Source organism: Lissotriton vulgaris, chromosome 8 (genome assembly GCF_964263255.1).
Source record: "Lissotriton vulgaris chromosome 8, aLisVul1.2, whole genome shotgun sequence".
Lineage (NCBI taxonomy): Eukaryota > Metazoa > Chordata > Amphibia > Caudata > Salamandridae > Lissotriton > Lissotriton vulgaris.
Window position 1 is genome coordinate 169,782,770 of NC_141696.1, and position 20,172 is coordinate 169,802,941.

At 45.7% G+C, this 20,172-nt stretch overlaps 1 protein-coding gene across 4 annotated transcripts in view; it reads left to right on the forward strand.

Moving 5' to 3' along the window:
* Window positions 1-20,172, forward strand: part of AAMDC (adipogenesis associated Mth938 domain containing) — a 111,466-nt gene that overhangs the window by 25,551 nt on the left and 65,743 nt on the right. For 2 of the 4 annotated variants that reach the window (XM_086933897.1, XM_086933899.1), the window contains exon 2: window positions 12,306-12,390. The exons of the other annotated variants lie outside the window; for them this stretch is intronic. The gene's annotated coding sequence lies outside the window, so the exon portion shown is untranslated. The remainder of the gene's footprint in view (window positions 1-12,305; window positions 12,391-20,172) is intronic. 4 annotated transcript variants of the gene reach the window in all.

Genomic DNA, 20,172 nt, shown 5'->3' on the forward strand with positions numbered 1-20,172 from the left:
AATACTTTCCGTATTGGTAAAATCAATGTGCAATCAAGCAATATGTGCAAAATATCATTTCTTACTCCTAGGCCACATTTACAAATCCCATCCGTTTTAATCAATGCTGCTTTTATTTTCCCTTCTGACTTCCACGGGTTAATGCCCACACGAACACGTAGGATTTCGTGTCTTAACCATTTATTGTGCAAGAAATCTAGATAAGGAAACCGATCCTCCCTTTCCCATGCGCTCCTTACCCAGTTAACTGATTTTTTTTAAAAAAAAATTTCCCCCCTTCAGATAATTAAGATCCTGTGATCTGGAGTATTGAAGCCCTTGATCCCCAAGCATTCTTTTTGTTAAGACTATGTCCAGGGAAGACTGAGAAAGGCTCAAATTTAGGTGCGCTGCTACAGTCTGGAGGGGTTTCCTTACCTCCCTTGCCCAACTAAGGTTACTGGTTTGGTTTCTTCTCTGCACCATATTGAGACCTTTTACGCTCCACCTGGTTCCTGGCCTTTCCAGAATCTTAATAGGGACATCTGGGACTTTACATTCCATGCTATTAGCCCGACCTCCATTCTGATTGCCTGAATCATGGAACTATTGGGTAATGACAGCAGCATTATAAAGATTTTTCCTTCTTCACGATCCCACCCCGATTTGCCGCTCAAATAGAGTACTTCTGCGCCATACAGAACTTGCAGAGGGATCATAGCTTTAAATGCATTTAACATGGGTCTATGTGACATGTCACCAAATTCTTTATAACATTTTTTCAGGCCGCAGACTGAGGAGAAGGCCTTTGCAGCTTGTGCCTCTAGATAGGTGCCCCATATCAAGGCACTATCAAACCAAAGGCCTAGGTATTTATATTCACTTACTATTTCTAGTTTATCTTGTCCTAAAAACCAATTAACATTTTTATTTTTAATTCTTTTCCCAAATCGTAGAGTAAAATTCTGCCCAGCAGGTCTGGTTTGAATTTATTATCAGGGCTGGTAAGTTGTCTGGGCCATCTGCTCTCGTTAAGTTCAAAGTCCTTATTGTACTAAGCACCTTTACTATTGAGCAGTCTGATTTAAAATTCTCTACTAGGCCGCTCCAATCCCTCAATCTATCCTATCCAGTTCCCCTCCCCGGGGAATATAGTTCCTGTAAATCTTCCCCAGCCCCCTCTTCCACTACACAGTTCATTGGGGCAACAGAAGATTCTGTAGCTGATTTTATTAGCATCCAGAACTGGCAAATATTTTTAGATTCTATCGTCTCCAATAATTTTCCCCAACATATATCTTTGTGGGCCCTTTTAGCATTGCAAATTAGTGATGTATATTCTCTCTTTATTTTGGCGAGGTTTTCCGCCCTAGCCTGGTCAAAGTTTTTGCGTAGACGATTCCCCTCTCTCCTTAGTTTTCGTTTTTTATTTAAGCAATCTAGGTTAAACCAATTTCCTTGTTTGGCCTGCATCCTTTCTTTATCCTTGGGTGCCCTTACATCTGTTCTTAAATCTATACTTATACATTTGACCACTTGGTCTATTTTGTAAACATACCATGATAGATTTTGGCCGATCACACATCGTAACTCAACATTTTGTTTTTGTCTAGTCAACCTTTCTATAAATACATCCGAAACACGAGATGTTATCCGCTTCGGGTACTCTATCTCTTGTAAGATGACTTTGTCACAATCAGCCTGTGAGGATATTACCAGCTCTAATTCTAGTATGGTCACTACATTCTGAAGGGCTAATCCGAAAGTCTAATACTAGTTCAAAGTTCCATGCCAGAATGAAAACATAATCAATAGGGCAATTTTGAGTCCCATATTTGAAAGTTTTCTTTGCCGGACAATCTTGAGCTAGCCTGCCGTTTAAGCAGAAAATACTTTTTGACACTAGATAACTTCTAAGTTTAGCAGCATCGGTCGGTATTATATTTTCGAAGAACTCTGCTTTTTTTTATGTCATATGAGTCCAGAATTTCAATATACAAAAGGTCTAACAATTTTGGGTTTAATTTATGGTTAAAATCTCCCACCAACAAAATTAGATCAGTACCATACTTATCACAAAATGAATCCAAATCATTCTTAAAATGTCCCAGTTCAACCACATATTCTTCTTGCGAGTCCCATTGCATATAAATGTTTAGGATCAACATATTTTCATATTTTTTGTCAACAAACGTCAGTATCCTACAGGCCAGAAGCTACTTACATGTCACCAATAACTGGGACACCCTAATCACTAGGTTTGTAAATAATAAAATCAATGAGCCACCTGCTGCACGACCAGAGCTAAATTTTATCACTGAACAATGGATTTGTCGAAACCCTTCAACTACAGGGGGCTCTCCACAAAGCCAGGTCTCTTGTATACAGATGAACTCATTGTTTTTCGCGAGTTTGTTTAAGAATTCCTGCTTTAGCTGTGTTCCGAGACCATTTATATTCCAAGAGACCAATTTTATGCCGTGTGGCTGCCCCGTTCCCTATTCTACATCGCTCAGTGGGCCAAGAAGATCTGTTCCCTCCATGTAACGCTGGGAAGGACCTGCAGGGCTTGTACTATAACTCCAGTTCTTCCAATCTTCCATCATGTCTGAGTTATTTACTACTATGTTGACGTTTTCCAAACCACAGTCCACATCACTTCCTGGTAGTTTCACTTGTCTTTTTCCTAGGCCCGCATGGAACCGTAGGAAGGTTTTCTGTTGCTGAGCAATGTATTCTGGTACAACCTCTTCTTTGGGCACTAGCCTAATCCCTTCTTTACGTATCTCCTCTGAATTTATTATTGCAGATTTAACCAGGTCAGAATTAAGCTGTACCCTAGTAAACTCCTTACCATCACAGGATGCTTGAAATCCCACTTGCCGAAGATCTTTGGATCCTATTCCTTTTACATTTGGGCAGTGGGCAAAGGCGTTAAGGAGGTGGGATCTGTTTGAATAAGACCTCTTCTTCGATTTTTCCCACCCCTTCCTATTTTCACTTGTTCAAAGTAGAGCCACTTGTTCCTTTTATCCTCCTCTTCTTCCCACCTAGGTCCCCTCAATAATGGTTGAATGTTAATTCTATCCCCTTCCTCCCAGCTAATACCCCAGTATATTTTTTCTTTAGGGGGGACCGTTGGATCAAGTGTTCTTACTGCCTTGAGAGGCATATGGTTTATATTTTTTTACTCCATATCCTTGTGGTTTTGCTTCCTATTACAGAGCCCCTTTTTACCAGCATCCTTGCAGATATCTCTACACCTATTTTTGTCAATCTAGTTTCTCTCACTTTTTTATGTGGTTCAGACTTAGGCCCTTGATCAGATACTCCTAATCGTTCCTGCTGCTCCCTTGTCATTTTCCTTGGTCTTGTTTTACCCTTTCTTTGTGCATCTCTTCCTGACAATCCCACTCGTTTTGGCAACCCATAACATGTATAATCAACCCTTCTTTTTACCAGCATTGGCCATCTTGAAACATAGACTTTATGATGAGTTGTTGGAACTTCAGCTTCATGGTTAGCCATCGGGGGTTCGACATTTCCGACCTCCCCCTCCCCTTCCCTCATCGAACCTATTGATAAGGAGTCCGAGACAGGTCTTAACATTAATGGCATTTGCCCCCTAATGCCGTGTAATTCTCCCTCGATTTTGGAGAGGTGCATTTTCTGAGTTTTTAAAATGTCATGATTTAGCATAGTCACTACCAGCAAGCCTTGTAGTGATTTTTGAAACATTAACATTAATTCCAGCATTGGAGAGGCGAGGGTTTCCGAAGATTCCATATTTATCGCCAGGGATTGATTTTCACCACTTGTATCACCAATTTTGTCCACTAGCACTGATCCCTTGGCTCCATGTAAAACCGGACTTTCCATTCCATTTAGTCTTCCATCTGGGGTTTGGGCTACTTCATCAGACATCTGAAATAGCAGTCGCGGTGATGAGGAAAGACGTGGTGACATTATTGCCCCCTTATGACCTATCAAAGACTGTACCGATTGGTTAACCAGGTTTGCGAGTCCAGTGTACATTCATCAAAAATTAGGGAGGAGCCCCCTTTCCATGATACATCCCCATCTTCTGCAAGATGGGTTTTAGCAGGGGAAAAGACCCTTTTAAAATGCTTTCCCACAAAGTCTTTAACACCTTGGTTGTTGAAGATATTCCTCTGCTGTGCTGGGCCATAATATTAATGGGTGTGGTCATGACGAGCTCAGCTCGTCATGAGCACACGAGCACTGTGCCTCATGACGAGCTGAGCTCGTCATGAGCACCGAAGGGGTTAAGGGAGTTTGATGCTAAACCTCCCTTTGCTTCCTCCTTGTAGTGATTCCTTGGAGGCTTGTCCTTTTTAGGTTTTGACTGGCCATGCGCTTTGCGCATGTGCCAAAAAACCTCTTGAGTTGTGTGTGTGGGTTTGGGTCGGCCCTCGTCATTCATTGGCTGGCTCCATAAATGGAGCCTAGCCATTGGACGAGGGGCCTGTCCGTCAATGCCGGACCAGACACGGGGGCGTTCCCGACATTCTTTGGCTTTTGCCGACGTCACGCGACGCCGGGAACGCCCCCGATTCTGGTCCGGCATTGCCGGCACAACCCTTGCTCCCCCTCCCGCTTGTTTTGGTGCCCGTCTTCTGCTTATCTGACATTCCTCGGAGTCCGACGCGGGCACCTCACTCTGATTCTGTGAAGAGGAGCGGTCTCTGCAGAGTGCCACCTCTAAGTATGGGCATGTCGAGGCCCCCCACCGCAGATCTCTCCCAGAGGTGCCTCCCCGAGAGCAGCGCCCCTGACTTGCCCCTTCACGGTCTCTCGGCCAGGCTCGCCGCGTCTCCTGTTCCCTGCGCATCTTTCTGCCTCCATCTCTCGTTGTTTTTTCCTCTGCACACCTCTGTTGACACTTCCCCGTTCGCCCGTCCCTCGTGGCCCGGCTTTCCTAAACTTGTTCCCCTCCTCTCTTCCCCTGCCTTCCTGCCCCAACCTCTCTCCCCCTGTCTCCTACCTTCACTCGTCGCTCGTCATGTCCTCCCGCAGCTCCTCGTCCACCTACCGCTCCTCGCAGCGCTACAGCGCTTTCGGTTCCAACTCCTCGGGTGAGCCCAGCTGCTTCGAGCCGCTGATGGAGAGCACGCGGGCCCTGGACCACGGCGGCCTGCGCCGGAGCTCCTTCGGCATCCCGCCCCGGGAGCCCTTCAGGTACTCAGGTGGGTAAAATCAGAGGAAGTTGTTAAGTATGGGCATGTCGAGGCCCCCCACCGCAGATCTCTCCCAGAGGTGCCTCCCCGAGAGCAGCGACCCTGACTTGCCCCTTCACGGTCTCTCGGCCAGGCTCGCCGCGTCTCCTGTTCCCTGCGCATCTTTCTGCCTCCATCTCTCGTTGTTTTTTCCTCTGCACACCTCTGTTGACACTTCCCCGTTCGCCCGTCCCTCGTGGCCCGGCTTTCCTAAACTTGTTCCCCTCCTCTCTTCCCCTGCCTTCCTGCCCCAACCTCTCTCCCCCTGTCTCCTACCTTCACTCGTCGCTCGTCATGTCCTCCCGCAGCTCCTCGTCCACCTACCGCTCCTCGCAGCGCTACAGCGCTTTCGGTTCCAACTCCTCGGGTGAGCCCAGCTGCTTCGAGCCGCTGATGGAGAGCACGCGGGCCCTGGACCACGGCGGCCTGCGCCGGAGCTCCTTCGGCATCCCGCCCCGGGAGCCCTTCAGGTACTCAGGTGGGTAAAATCAGAGGAAGTTGTGTGTTTTTAGGTCTGGCTGCTTGACAGGCACAGCTGTCAGACCTACAGTTCTTTAAAATATACAGAGAGTGAAGTTTGGGGTTGCTCGGCGGAATAGTAGTTCTTCCCTCATGATGGAGCTGTTTAATGTATCATTCCGCCTCCAAAAGAGTGCTTACAGTGTCATGCATTGGAGAGCTACGTCATCTTAAAATACAATGAATCATTGCATGTCTTTATATCACATTTTTTTGTCGAGAGAAAGCAATACCTTTTTAGGTTTTGACTGGCCATGCGCTTTGCGCATGTGCCAAAAAACCTCTTGAGTTGTGTGGGTTTGGGTCGGCCCTCGTCATTCATTGGCTGGCTCCATAAATGGAGCCTAGCCATTGGACGAGGGGCCTGTCCGTCAATGCCGGACCAGACGCGGGGGCGTTCCCGACATTCTTTGGCTTTTGCCGACGTCACGCGACGCCGGGAACGCCCCCGATTCTGGTCCGGCATTGCCGGCACCTCCCTTTCTCCCCCTCCCGCTTGTTTTGGTGCCCGTCTTCTGCTCCGGCCGGCCGTCGTCAGCTCTCTCCTCCCCCTTTCCCGCCCCCTCCCGCTTCTCTCTAATGCCCACCTTCCTGCTCCGGCCTCTCCTTTCCCGCCCCCTCCCGCTTGTTTTGGTGCCCGTCTTCTGCTCCGGCCGGCCGTCGTCAGCTCTCTCCTCCCCCTTTCCCGCCCCCTCCCGCTTCTCTCTGATGCCCGCCTTCCTGCTCCGGCCCAAGCTGCCGACTTTGTAGGTTCTAGGCGGCTGTAGTCGTTGGTTGAGACGCTCTAGCCCCTTCTAGGCTCTATTCACTCTGGTATCCTGAGCTGCAGTTGGTTGAGCCGCTCTAGCCCCTCGTGTCTATGGTTACCGGTCCCACTTTCCGTTATCCCCACCTGTAGGGCGCCGCTCTCGGCCCGCTGGGGGTCTGCTACTATGGAGTCAGTAGGCGGGAACCCGCTTCACCAAGGCCTCCGAGTGTCAGATACTCTCCGGGTGCGCAGCCTTGCATTACTTCCTGGTGGCGCCTCTCCAGTGCCGGGCATGTAGTTCAAGGAGAGCAGCGGCAAGAATCTGCGGCACCTGGACTTCCTGGCACCCAGGGCGGCCCTTGACAAGCTCTACCAGCGTGGGGAGGTACGGGGCGTTTATTTATCTATTCGTTCGCACACACAGGTTACCTTCTCATTAACATGACCTGCGACTCCTTGCACAGCTTGTTCTTTTGTTTATCCACGACTCTACCATACATTCACCTCATGTGTTCGTCTGGTCCCCTGTCAGTTCACTCACTGAACCAGTTAATCACCTGTGACCTTAGTAATATAGCCGTCCACTTGTTAATTACGCTGTTTGTTGTCGCATTAAGCCATCAAGTTCACTTATTCGTTCTTTTGAATAGTGATTAATTCACCCAGTCGTTCGTATCTGCTTTTGTGTACATGTCTCCTTATTGATATCTCCCCTTCGACCCACCTGTTCCTTCTCTTGCACCCCCGTTTATCTGTACATCTCTTACATTCCCCCTATAAATTGTCATCCTGCTTCAAGCGTGTGTTCATCGATTCCCTCAATTATCCGTCTATGTACTTCGCCAAGCACTTTTTCCTATATTTGTCTGCCACTTCAGGGTCAGCTATTCGCTCATACCCTCAGCAGCAATATTAGCCATTCGTCAATGGCACGTTTTCAAGGGCTTTCCTCACTAGTTAAGTGTTACTGGGAGGGTAAATCACCACACGAATATTACAAACTAGGCTGCTCGCATTTCCTGGAGCCACGGGGCCCTGCAAAAAAGAATAGTGTTTTTGAGTCATTCGGGTTCACACCTTTTGTGAATTCGACCCTGATTATCTAAACCACGGTCACTGCATAAACGTAACCCTCCCGTTGGTTTCGAAAAGATGCTTAGCATGTTCGCTGCGCGCACAGTCATTGGCACTGGTTGCATGAATGACTTCGGAAAGCGGTCCCTGTAAGCTTCAGCACTTCAATAAACAGCTGGCCCCTGTTTCATTTGTGTCAGGAGGCCTTTCCTTAGACTCAGGTGTGTTTAGAGACTCGAACAATACATACTCAGTATATGCATGAAGGGGCAAGGACATTAGATTTGTCACTGAAATAATGCAGGCGGCGTCTAGTGAGCGATTATGTGAAGGGTCTGTTCAGGTCGTTTCATGAATGATAGTCCAAAGTTGGGAGAGCCACTTCTGTCTAAAGTTATGTAAAGGGTTGTAAACTAAATTCTAAAACTGCATACATTTTGCTGTGGGTGGTCTTCATCCATAATTCGTAGCTTTATAGGGATTCTGAGTTTTAGTTTGGGACCCTAATTGACAGTGGGCATGGAAGGGGGAGAGTTGGCCACCTCAACATATATATATAGGTGACAGAAACGCACATATTGCCTTGAAGGCTCTGACCCTCTTGAATGTTCTCTCTGGGCTCAGAAGCAGTGTCCTGTGCACTTCAGGCAGTTCTTCAGTAGGCGTACCACTGATCTGTCTCTGGAACATCTGACCTGACTCCGGAACCACTGATCTGTTTCTGGAGCCCGTAATCTGCACGATGCAGAGTACTCACAGGAGAAGGTACCTTACAGACTGAAGAAATTCTCATTTTATCCTAAAATAGGAAGACCCTGTCAGTTATTTAGAGTGCTTAGAAATCGATGCACGGAAGCATTAAGTGCTGTTTAAAAATATTATTTGTGAGACAAAGATGTCAGCCCTTCTGATGGATTGCTCTTAGAACCCAGACTCGTGGCGCTAGTCTGTAAAACAGTAGAGCACATGACCTAGGCTGCAGATTCAGAGTGCAGATTCAGAGTGCAGATTCAGAGTGCAGATTCAGAGTGCAGCTTCAGAGTGGAGCTTCAGAGTGCAGAGTGGAGCTTCAGAGTGCAGATTCAGAGTGGAGCTTCAGAGTGGAGCTTCAGAGTGCAGAGTGGAGCTTCAGAGTGCAGAGTGGAGCTTCAGAGTGGAGCTTCAGAGTGCAGAGTGGAGCTTCAGAGTGGAGCTTCAGAGTGCAGAGTGGAGCTTCAGAGTGCAGATTCAGAGTGGAGCTTCAGAGTGCAGAGTGGAGCTTCAGAGTGGAGCTTCAGAGTGGAGCTTCAGAGTGGAGCTTCAGAGTGCAGAGTGGAGCTTCAGAGTGGAGCTTCAGAGTGCAGAGTGGAGCTTCAGAGTGGAGCTTCAGAGTGCAGAGTGGAGCTTCAGAGTGGAGCTTCAGAGTGGAGCTTCAGAGTGGAGCTTCAGAGTGCAGAGTGGAGCTTCAGAGTGGAGCTTCAGAGTGCAGAGTGGAGCTTCAGAGTGCAGAGTGGAGCTTCAGAGTGCAGAGTGGAGCTTCAGAGTGCAGAGTGGAGCTTCAGAGTGCAGAGTGGAGCTTCAGAGTGCAGAGTGGAGCTTCAGAGTGGAGCTTCAGAGTGGAGCTTCAGAGTGGAGCTTCAGAGTGCAGAGTGGAGCTTCAGAGTGCAGATTCAGAGTGCAGATTCAGAGTGGAGCTTCAGAGTGCAGAGTGGAGCTTCAGAGTGGAGCTTCAGAGTGGAGCTTCAGAGTGCAGAGTGGAGCTTCAGAGTGGAGCTTCAGAGTGGAGCTTCAGAGTGGAGCTTCAGAGTGGAGCTTCAGAGTGGAGCTTCAGAGTGCAGATTCAGAGTGGAGCTTCAGAGTGCAGAGTGGAGCTTCAGAGTGCAGAGTGGAGCTTCAGAGTGCAGAGTGGAGCTTCAGAGTGGAGCTTCAGAGTGGAGCTTCAGAGTGGAGCTTCAGAGTGCAGAGTGGAGCTTCAGAGTGTCAAGAGCAATGCCAATAGCTCTAACTTTAACAAAGGCAAAACCATTGCATTGTAAATGCTTGTTTCCTTTGTACACGATGACTGCGTTTTCATTTTGGCTCTACCCCTGGGCAGACTGGATTCTCTCCAGAAATGTTTTGCTCTTCTACTGTGGCCTTTTCTTTCTGTGCAGGTGCCAATGTGCTTTTATTTCTCAGAGGGTCCATTTAAGCACATGCAATTTTAATAAGCACACAGTATTAACCCCAAAACTACCCCTTGGTTACCAGCACAGTCCACAGGACGGAGGGGGACGGAGGGGGGCGGGGGGGGGGGGGGGGGGGGGGACGACAGGGGAGTGATAACTGCTTTAATTTTAAAAGAAAAACGTTTTCTGTCACTTACCTTTGTTGTGCTTGTACTTATGCCGTGCACCGTACCTTCTTGACCCTATTCCCAACACACTAATCGGCAGACTAAGTTCCTAAATTACTGCTGCAAGATTGGTGCAGTTATATGGAGTTTTTATGGAGTTTAATTATGCTGAACCGCTTTCCTCCAGCACGATATTTTCACCTTTTCTTTCCACTTTCATCAGCCTTAACCAGGCTAGGCTTTGCCTCTCCCCCTCCGACCTTCCTTTGCACCCGCCGAGCTACCGCCTCCCTGGATGGGCGCTCACACGGGTACTCTGTGCTAACGTAGCACGATGACCAAGCTTGTGTTGGGGATGGCGGGTGAGCAGCGGATGCGGCAGCAGACAGCCGGCAGAGGCGACAAAAGGCGTTCGAGGCACTCGCCAAGGGTTTACTACGGGAGATCCCGCTCAGCAGACCCGCGTTGCAATTCCAGGCTCCAGCTACAACTCACTCTCGCAGCAAAACGTAGTACGTCAGGGTCACGGGATCACGCAGTGCAACTGCATCGGCAACAACAGAGTCTTTCGACTTGCCTGTACCATTCTATAGGTTTTTCTCTGAGTCTCGGAAAGTCATTTGTAAATGATAAAATATCCTGTCTGGACCATGGGACATGCACATAACCTCCTACTGGCACTACTCTCATTGGGCACAACCTTTCCACTTTTTATGGTTCTTTTAATACATATTCAGATGTAATGCTTTTTCCCTGTGCTTCCTCCTTTTTCTTTCTCCATCTAGCTTTCCATTTTTATAAATCTCCCCATTTTTGTAAAAATGATAGCAATTCCTTAATTTGCAATTTTCGTGCTGGCATGTTCATGGTTTCTTAATCTTTGTCAGAAAATTCAGCTCAATAAGGTTTTTGTAATACTTTAGATTTACCAATGTCAGCAGCCATATTCATTAATTTCTCATGAAATACTTTAGTTTTTCGAGTAATACTTCGACATATAAATAACAATTCATCTTCATTGAGTGTATTCAATCTTTCCAATCCCACATTTCCAGCAATCATTTCTTCTAATTCAACTCTTAATTTAAAAATATCCAACACCTTGGGTTGTGATTTTGACTTTTCTATTTCTCGTGACCACCTCTCTATTTCTTCTGGGGTTACCACAGTAACACTTCTTGTACCTGAGGATGTTTCCATCCGTACCTCTCTAGGGCCCGCAGGAGTGTTTTTCCTGTTCGAACCACTTTCAGGTTCCCTTATAGGTAAATCCATTCGGGAAATCACTGATTCACACTCACTTGCCTGGTCATCGACTATTAAGCCTTCCTTTCTAGGTTGCACTAAAGGTGTAGTTAGGACGGGAGTTTTACGACTAGACTGTTTGTCACCATATAATGGCACTACAGGACCCATGGTTAACGGAATTATTAGGGCTTCAGGACTCGTATTTAACTGGGAAATTTTCTGAATTAACTCACCTCTCTGTTTATTTATTGCTTCTCGTTCCTTTTTCTGTAACACTTTTTCTACTGAGGTTTCATGTACAACTTGCGGAACCAAAGGTGGTTTTAATAACGGAGCACTAGGGTTAACCTTAGCTGGTTCTTCATGATAAGGTGCTGGATTCTTCACTAATAGATCCTCTAAATAATCATCTTCTGAATCAACACTAGTCATTACATTTTTCGTCTTCTCTGTACTCTTACTTCCTGCAGGTTCTTCTAATGTTAATACAGGATACAATCAATCTACTAACCTGGACTGTCTCCATTGTTTAATTTGTTTATCTCTTGTTTCTCGGGGAAATTTGGGATAAAATTTGCTTAAATTCCTGTCACTTCTGGGTCGATCTCGCTCAAAAGCTTCAATCTCCCATTTCTCTAATGCTTCATATTGGGTTAATCTTGGTCTGGGATCTAATTCATTCATGCGAGTTCTCAAATTGTACAAGATTTTCTGGAAATCCTAAAATACAGTCTTCTTTAGTGTATTCAATCCAGTTCTCTAAATGCCCTTTATACCATCCTATATGATGCTGGCGTATTTGGGGATGGAATAATAATCCCTTCTCTAGTTTTAATTGTTTTGTCTTTTTTAAAGAAATGTTTAACTTTATTAAACGAAATTTTTCTTTTACCGCCATACATGGTATAAGGTCTTCCTCTAATCTGTTGTTCTTTAGCAAAACCTAGATATTTTCTATCTGGTCGATTTCCTATAAATGCTGGATCTAAATGCCACATATAAATTTTGCACTTTAATTTGTGATGACACTTGATTGTTTACTAAAATTCTTTACCAATACCAGCGCGTTTCTTATTTTCAATAACCAATCAGTGTTTAGTATTCAAATAATTTTTCGACCAATAGTTGCGCTGCTTTTTCCCATGAGACAAGTTCTCACGCTCCTGTACTCCCCCCTTCTTTACAGTATCGACACACCCGCTGTCTCAACCAATACCAGCGCGGCTCTAGGTGACGTCAGCGCAGCACCACTACTGACTCTCCTTTGTAAGGTAATATGAGAACTTACTTCTTTTCAGTTTTAAATGCAATTTTCATTAATTAAGAACGTAAAAATATTCGCCGCGGTGCCTGAGTGACTAATTTTAAGGAAAGATAATTTTTCACTCACTAGGAGTAACTCTCTTCCGTTTACTCTTCACTCACTGCGAGTAGATCCCTTATGCCTACCCTTCACACAAGCATTAAAGAACCTGTTACTCCCTCGGGCTTACCCTTTCTAGGTGATATAAGGCCAAAGTTTCACAAGCGAACTCTTTTGCTATCATTTATTCACACATTTATACAGAAAACCCTAAATCAGTGCTTCCGGTTTTACTTAACCATGCACTTACTTCCTCAGACCAGTGACCTCACTTGCAGAGTGGCTTCCATTTACCAACTGCTATTCTGCCCCCGGGGATTCCTAAACAAACATAAAACAGGTACAAACAGGTTTGGTTAATACATAAAATCAATACAATAATTAAAAAATGCAATTTAATTAAGCAACTAACTACCTATCTTAACTAAACCCTAACCATCCTCTGCTACAAAAAGAACTGATGGAGCGTTGGCTTGCCTGCTCGTTTTACCATACTCACCTGGGCCCATAAAAAAATACACACTTAGAGCAGGTGACCCTTTACTCTACAACCAGATTTAACGTTTTACCTATTACCATTGACTTACCAAATCCTTGTTGCTGGTACCTAGAGACCTAAGGAATCAAGGGTGTTAGAATAATAGCTGGCATAACAAAATGTTCATTCATAAATAACCACAAACTCGGGTAAGTTTTAAATACTTCTTCTGACAGAGTGCTCCGCCAGCATCTCTGCTCTCGATCCCTATTGAGTGCGTTGGGTCAGTGACAGGTCAGCTATTCGGACAATCTAACTAGCTAAGCCTACCTTAGTTATACCATTTTCCAGAGCAGTGTACCACCCCCAAATGTTGCAAAGTCGCGTATTCCCGCAATTTGATTGGACAAAAGACGAGGAGAGGTCATCACACCATTCCAGTATGAAGTCATTTCATTCAAATATTTAAATTTACGTTCCCTCCCATAATTTTATTTTCCCCAAGCACTTTTTATTCCCATTGGCAGTGAATGTATCAATAAGTATTACAATATAATATAACAATTCATTCAGCTTCCTTCCAAAGGGTTAAAAGGTAAGATTCTCATGAGCATCTTCTAGCAAGTCAGGAGTTGGCCCGTGTTGAATGCCATGGCTCGTAGACTCGGGTGGATTCAGCACATGCTCAGTTTCAGGACCCAAGATGGAGCAACATTGTACTTGATTGGTCCGCACACGAGCTAATGGCAAAGTCAAAGAAGAACGGTTTTAGAACAAAGAACAAATGAATGCACTGTATACCATCTCTACTCTATTCCCAATACTTTATTTAACTATAGCGTTAGGAATTAAGCAGAACAAACAATTTAGTAAAAGCAGCGATGCAAGCTTTAGCATGTTAAAACATAGAGCAGCCATATTTAATTCTAGTATGCAGAAGTAAGAATACCCACCAAAGCAAAGAATACGTCATGTCACATGAGTGTGACAGACGCATGCTTAGTACAGTTCCCGCGTTGCGGCGGCCATATTAGGTCACTCAAATTTACTGTTAGTAAAAGCACATAGGAGAGCTTCCCCTAGATACTAGAAATGTTGTGTGGTGCATTATTAGTAAAACGAAACATGTTTATTAGTACTTATTAAGCTACTTAGAAAGGGTTGAATCCGAGCAAGTCACTTTACATGCGAAACCTTGCTCCATCAGTAGTATGGTGATGATTACACAGCTTAACTGCTTACATCTGGGTGCCGGCAGAGCGAGAGACATTAGCAATACACAGCGTTCAGGTCTACAACCCGGAGACCGACCTTGTGAGGATTCAAGCATTGGGAAATGTTTAGTGCACCCAGCCAAGATTACCACATTTATAAAAAATTAACAAAGAAACAGTCCCAACCACCCTAACCCCCCCCCCACCCTCCCTCCGCATCAGTTCGCGCCCTGCCAAAGTCACTTCGCCATAGACGTCTATAACAGTGGTCAATTGTTTAACAATCTCATCTGTGGATGAACCAAGTGGTTCCGAGGGAATAAGCGCTAAAATTTGCAAATACACGGGGCACGTGACTTCTCTCATATGCTTGGTAAGGATCTGCAGGTAAGGGGCCCACAACTTCGCGAACTTTTTGCCTTTCCTTTCTATGCTAAGCGATAGGCACTCCATGGCTAAGAGGTGCCATGGTCGGTGGATCCAGTCTCGTGGCTCAGGGACGTGGGTAAAAGGGTAAAAGGGATCAAACCCTCAGTATCGAAATGGGACCCCACTCTCTTGCACCCCTCTTCCCTCTGTTAAAAGATAGGCCGAAAACGTCAACATTATCGGCGCCATCTTGTCCCTTTTTGAGCCCATCCATGCGCGTAAGCGGCAGCCATTTTTAGTACCATGGCCTCTCTGCCCATCATCGATAGCTAGCGCGTCTCTCTCTCTCCTGACCTCGCAAACATCCCCCGCACGCTGACGGCCCCCACTCTCACATGCCTTGGGTCATAAACCCCTCTACCACGCAGCTCTGCCTCGGAATCCCATCCTGTTCCCAGCACAACACCTCCCTCCATTCCTTTCATGATCCCGAATCCTTTGATAACACCCCTCTTTCCTTTGTGCCCGTTTGTCTCACTCGTTCCCAAGCCGCCACCTGGCCCTGCGGATACTGTCATTGCCCCCTTCCTCCTGTACAGTAGGAACCCCCCCCCCCCCATCAAAGGATCCTTGAGCTGATCAAAGCCCCTACCCCATGAGATCCGATCAACCTCACACATTCCGTGAATTGGCGGAATGTCCAGCTGCGCGATAATCATCATCTGTTGTGACCGGGATGGGGACTTCAACTGTAAATGTGTGTGGGAACGGGCCTGAAGCGGGGATTCCGAGGATGTCTTCCCATACATCAAAGGGTTAACAGCGATGTGTTTTATGCAATAAAGTAATAAACCCGTGTATAAGAGGCCAGGCCACAGAGATGCAGTTGGAGCACCTCGAGAAGATACCCTGTTGTCTGATTTGACTCAGTCATTACTCTAACTTGGGCAAGTAAGTAACCTGTATTCATTGTCTGATTAATTAAAATTATTGCAATGTTAATTGAGCATAAAACCTTGTGTGATGAGTGTTTAAGAAATATTAAGTTGTTTCCAATCGATCAGAATATTTAAGCGCATTATATATTTCTAACATTATTAAGATAGTACAAAGTGTTGTAAAAGTGCATCAATTCTAATGTCCTCATTAAAAAGAACTATCATTACTCCATTAATGTAAAATATCAAATTGTAATTATTTAAATTAATCAGACAATACATTGTACTTACTTACTGTAGTGAGATCAAGCATGGATGACTTTGTAGCGCCCGGAACAAGATTTGGAGGGCAGTAATCGAGGCGGGTTGCTGATGGGAGTCTGAGGGTCATTTACAGCCCTGAGATTAGGACACAGAGATGGCGCATGATTGATGGTTCGGATCCGAGGTGGGTTACGTAGGAAGTGGGCACCCCTGGATGGTTTCTTTACAAGTGACAATGCCTGAAGAGACTGGGGTAGCAGCCTGTAGATTGGAGCATTCACGTAATTTCTACCCCAACCCCACCTCCCCTGTTAGGCACATATCAACAAGCATTGGCATAGCCAATAGGTCTCGCCTTTGGGACCTTATAAGTGTTTAGCCAAGCAACAGTTGTTGTTGCACCAAGGATATTGTGCTGCATAACTCAATACTTATAAGGTCCCAAAAGCGAGACCTATTGGCTATGCCAATGCTTGCTGTTGGTAGTGCTCTAGACTATGTTCACCTGGAGCAACCACTTTTGTTGCTTGCTCTTTCATTATTGAGTGGACCTCCACACCCAAGGTCATTACGGACACTGTCTTCGTTAACTTTTCGCCTGCAAATCACTGATTTCAGCTTTGCTGGTCTAATTAGTTCAATGGAAGGAAAACAAGACTACAACACCCAGAATGCAGTGTACTCTCACACAAGTCCACCCCTGGGAATGATGTTTGTAATGACCTGAAAGGAGGATTTCACACTATTACTACTCTTGGACTTGATGTCCTGCCGCTTGGTTGTTTGGCTTCACTCTTTCCTCAGCCCTTCATTGACTGAGGATTGGAGTGAACGCTGCTCATGGCAGCCCTCGTATGGCTTGACCCAAGAGTAGCCTATTATTGTAGGCCTGAAAAGGCCCTTAAGCACTTCTGGGCGGACAAACAAGAGGCGAGTTGTTTTGTTCTGGGTGGTTGCCAGACTCTTGAGGTTTTTACAGCGGTTCATCTAGAAAGGATTGGTGTGTTGTTTAAGAGGGGCTCTCCAAACGTGCTGTGGGATACTGGGCTGCGGTTAAGCAAGAGATGTGTGGGGTGGTCTTGTCTAGATCTGTTCCACGCTGGGTGACGTCTCTGCTAGGTTGAAACAGTGTGGGTGTGTCGGCTGGTGTAAGTGGGAAGCTGCCTGGCTGCCGCGCAGTGTGCAGCATGGGGAGGCGTGAGGGGCGTGCCTGCACTCCCCGGGGCCGTCACGGCGTCACCGGCAGAAGGTGGGGGCGGAATCTCACCGCTGGCAGGGGCGGGGAGGGCTTCCCTTCGTGCCTGCATCCTCGGTGTGCTCAGGGCTGCAGGGCGAGATGCTCAGATGTGCACGGAAGGTGGACATGGAAATGGGCGGCAGAAAAGTCTCGTTGACAAGTTGGAACCCGTTCCTGCACCTACGGAAAAAGACATGAGAGGTTTTTTTGTTTCACTTTTATTATACATGTTTGGGAAACAGCCGCGCCAATGTGCACCGTCTCTGAGGGCTTCTCTCGGAAGATCACAACTGCTTGGTTTGAAAGTGACCCGCCTCCCCAGTAATTATAACCGGTTCAAGGGGGTTTGAGTCAATGTCTGTGTAAACTGCGGGCAGAAAGATTGTGCGAGTACCTGTGTGTCTGTGAGTATACACAGCCCTCGCTCGTATACTGTGCCTTTAAGTTGTGTGTTCGAAATTCACCACCGTCTGTGTTTAACCACTGAGTGCATACTGGTCTCAGCGCTGCATGTTCGAGATCAGTTCATATCACATGTATGTTGATCCTTCGTTGCGTTTGTACAACCACCCCACAGATGCAGCTGTATGCATCAGCATTTGCCGCTTGGCTGCAGCTGACTAGGAGGGAGTGGGAGACGAGAGGGGCTAGGGGAGGGCATTCACCCGCGCACAATCAAAGAAACCAAATGGCAGCAGTGCACGTAGCGCGTGCTTGTGTGCATAATAGCAAGCTGGTGGCCGGCAAGGTAGCACTTTTAAAAGCAGTTACTAAATGTCTCGGCCAGATCAGCGCATGCGCTGGATCAGACGAGACCTAAAAAGGGTTCTTCCTAGATCCTGGAAGATAGAACACCACCCAGCATAAGTTCGTTGATAGTTACAATCAAGAGGCATTATCACGGAGACCTCATTGTTGGAGCTCCTATTTCAGATATGCCAGACCATAAACCTTCTATAGGTGCCTGCAGTTTGGAGAAGGTTTTTGTAGCAGATAGAAATTTTTATAATGTACAGCAACTTAAAATGTTTCATATCACTGGCTATGATATGAAAGTCGTTATCCTTAGATGTGTATAGCTGTTGGCAAGACTCCATATGGTGAGATGGCAGGCTATATTGTACATGTATTGTTTCTTAACATAATGCATAATCAAAAAGTGGTAATGACTGTATCTTACTTATTGTAATTATGATAAACGGCAAAAAAAAAAGCACAGACGATTTGGTAATGCATAGCCGTTCATTTTGAAGAAGTTGAAGAGGTTATCAGGCTTGTCGTAGCCTAAGAGCCCAGGATATTAAAATTTAGAAAAAAGTGTAGAATACACTTCATGGTTTTTTTGTCTACTAAGATTTTGTGGTGTAAATCATAAGATGCCGGCATCCACACAATTGGGATCGGGATTATAATGATCTGTTGTGAATGTACTAATATAGATTGATATTGGCAGAACCTAATTGCACAAAGGGGGAAGCTACTCTGATTCTAGTAATTTCCCGCTGGTTGAGTTCATTTGTTTGTGTGAAAACTCTTTTTGTGTGAAAAGTCAGAAGGTGTAAAAATCATAATACTCGGATTGTTGAGTTGATTTTGTTTTCTTTAGTGGAGCAAACATAGATTGTTTATTTACATTTGTTAAAGTTATAGAATTGTGTGTACAAGAGAAATTGTAGGGGATGGTGAACTGCTGCAAGGAGTGAGATCATATGTCATAGTGTGCCACGCTGGGATTGGTTGCTTGGTGTACTCTTGCGCTGTGATTGGTTGATGGTGACAAAGTGCAGCATTGTGATGGGTCAGTTGTTGTGCGAGTACTGCATTGAGATTGGTTAACGAGTTTTCAAGAACTAAACTGTGACTGGATTGAGGGAAGGAGATTTGACATTTGTGGAAAGAATCAAAACATTGAATTTGGGTTGCATTACTGAACAATTTATTGTCAAACGTTGCGAGAATCATGAAATGTCTTAAAGGATGTAAGAACTTTGTGAGATGTGATGTTACAATTCTGATACGGGAAGTTGAAGAGGCACCCCCTGAGGGTATACCTGCACATTATATGATGTCAAAATTGGGATTGAATACATGTTGTGGCTTTGTCATTGGTGCAAGACAACTGAAAAAGAAGGTTATTTGAGTTTTCCAAGATAGTACTTTGGAATTGAGAATTATTGACAGGTTGAAGGAAAACCTGTAGGAAATAAATCTACTACCTAGTCCCACACAGTACAAAGCACTAAATATGTAGTAAAGGCAGCAAAAGATGGGGAAAGAAATAAATACCAGAGTAAGGCTAGAAGAGCAGTGCATAATTATGCAGATGGTCCGGAGTGGTAGACATCTTTCTAAAATTGATCTTGGTAGTCCATAATTCACTTACAGTGAGATTGCGCGTAGGAGACTCTGTTTCCTCCCCCATTCAAATAGCTAGGGGCACGAAACAGGGATGCCCACTCTCCCCCCTACTCTATGCGATGGCGGCGGAACACCTCTTGTGCGCACTTCGAAAATATTGCGGTCATAGAGTGATTTGGTTCCCCAATTATAATCTTATTGTTTCTGCGTACGCGGGTGACATGTTGTATATACGAGAATCTGACTCCAACCTCTCTCCAATAATGTGGGAGATTTTGCAATTTGGTGGCATCTCAGGGCTCAAAATCAATTGGGATAAATCCATAATCTTTCCCCTAACCCCGTCTACATCACGGACAGACTTGGAATTCCCCCATCAAGGGTCCTCAGACCCAGTGAGATACTCTGGTATACAAGTCCACCCTGATGCGGAGCAAGTCTTTAGGGCAAATTATGGCACAGCTGTCAATAGATTAGTAAAGGATATAGAGAGATGGATCCGCCTCCCTCTCGCGTTGGTAGGCCGCATATCCTTGATGAAAATGATAGTCCTTCCTAGATTCCTGTTTCTTTTTAGGTCTCGACTAGCGAAAGCAGCACGCATGCGTTGCTCTTGTCATACGAGAGCTTAGTGGAATCCATACAGATTCCAAAGCTCTCGGAGGCGTAGTTGAAGCCCCACCCATCTTTTTAATTGGTTAGCGTCATCTAACTTGCAAAACGCTAGTTTCTGATTGTAAAGGAGGCTTTTTAGTTTTCCCTTGATGCCGCCTTGTCTCCTTTTGGCCACGCCTACCGTGATTAGATCGTTTACCGGCAGTGTGACACTCTC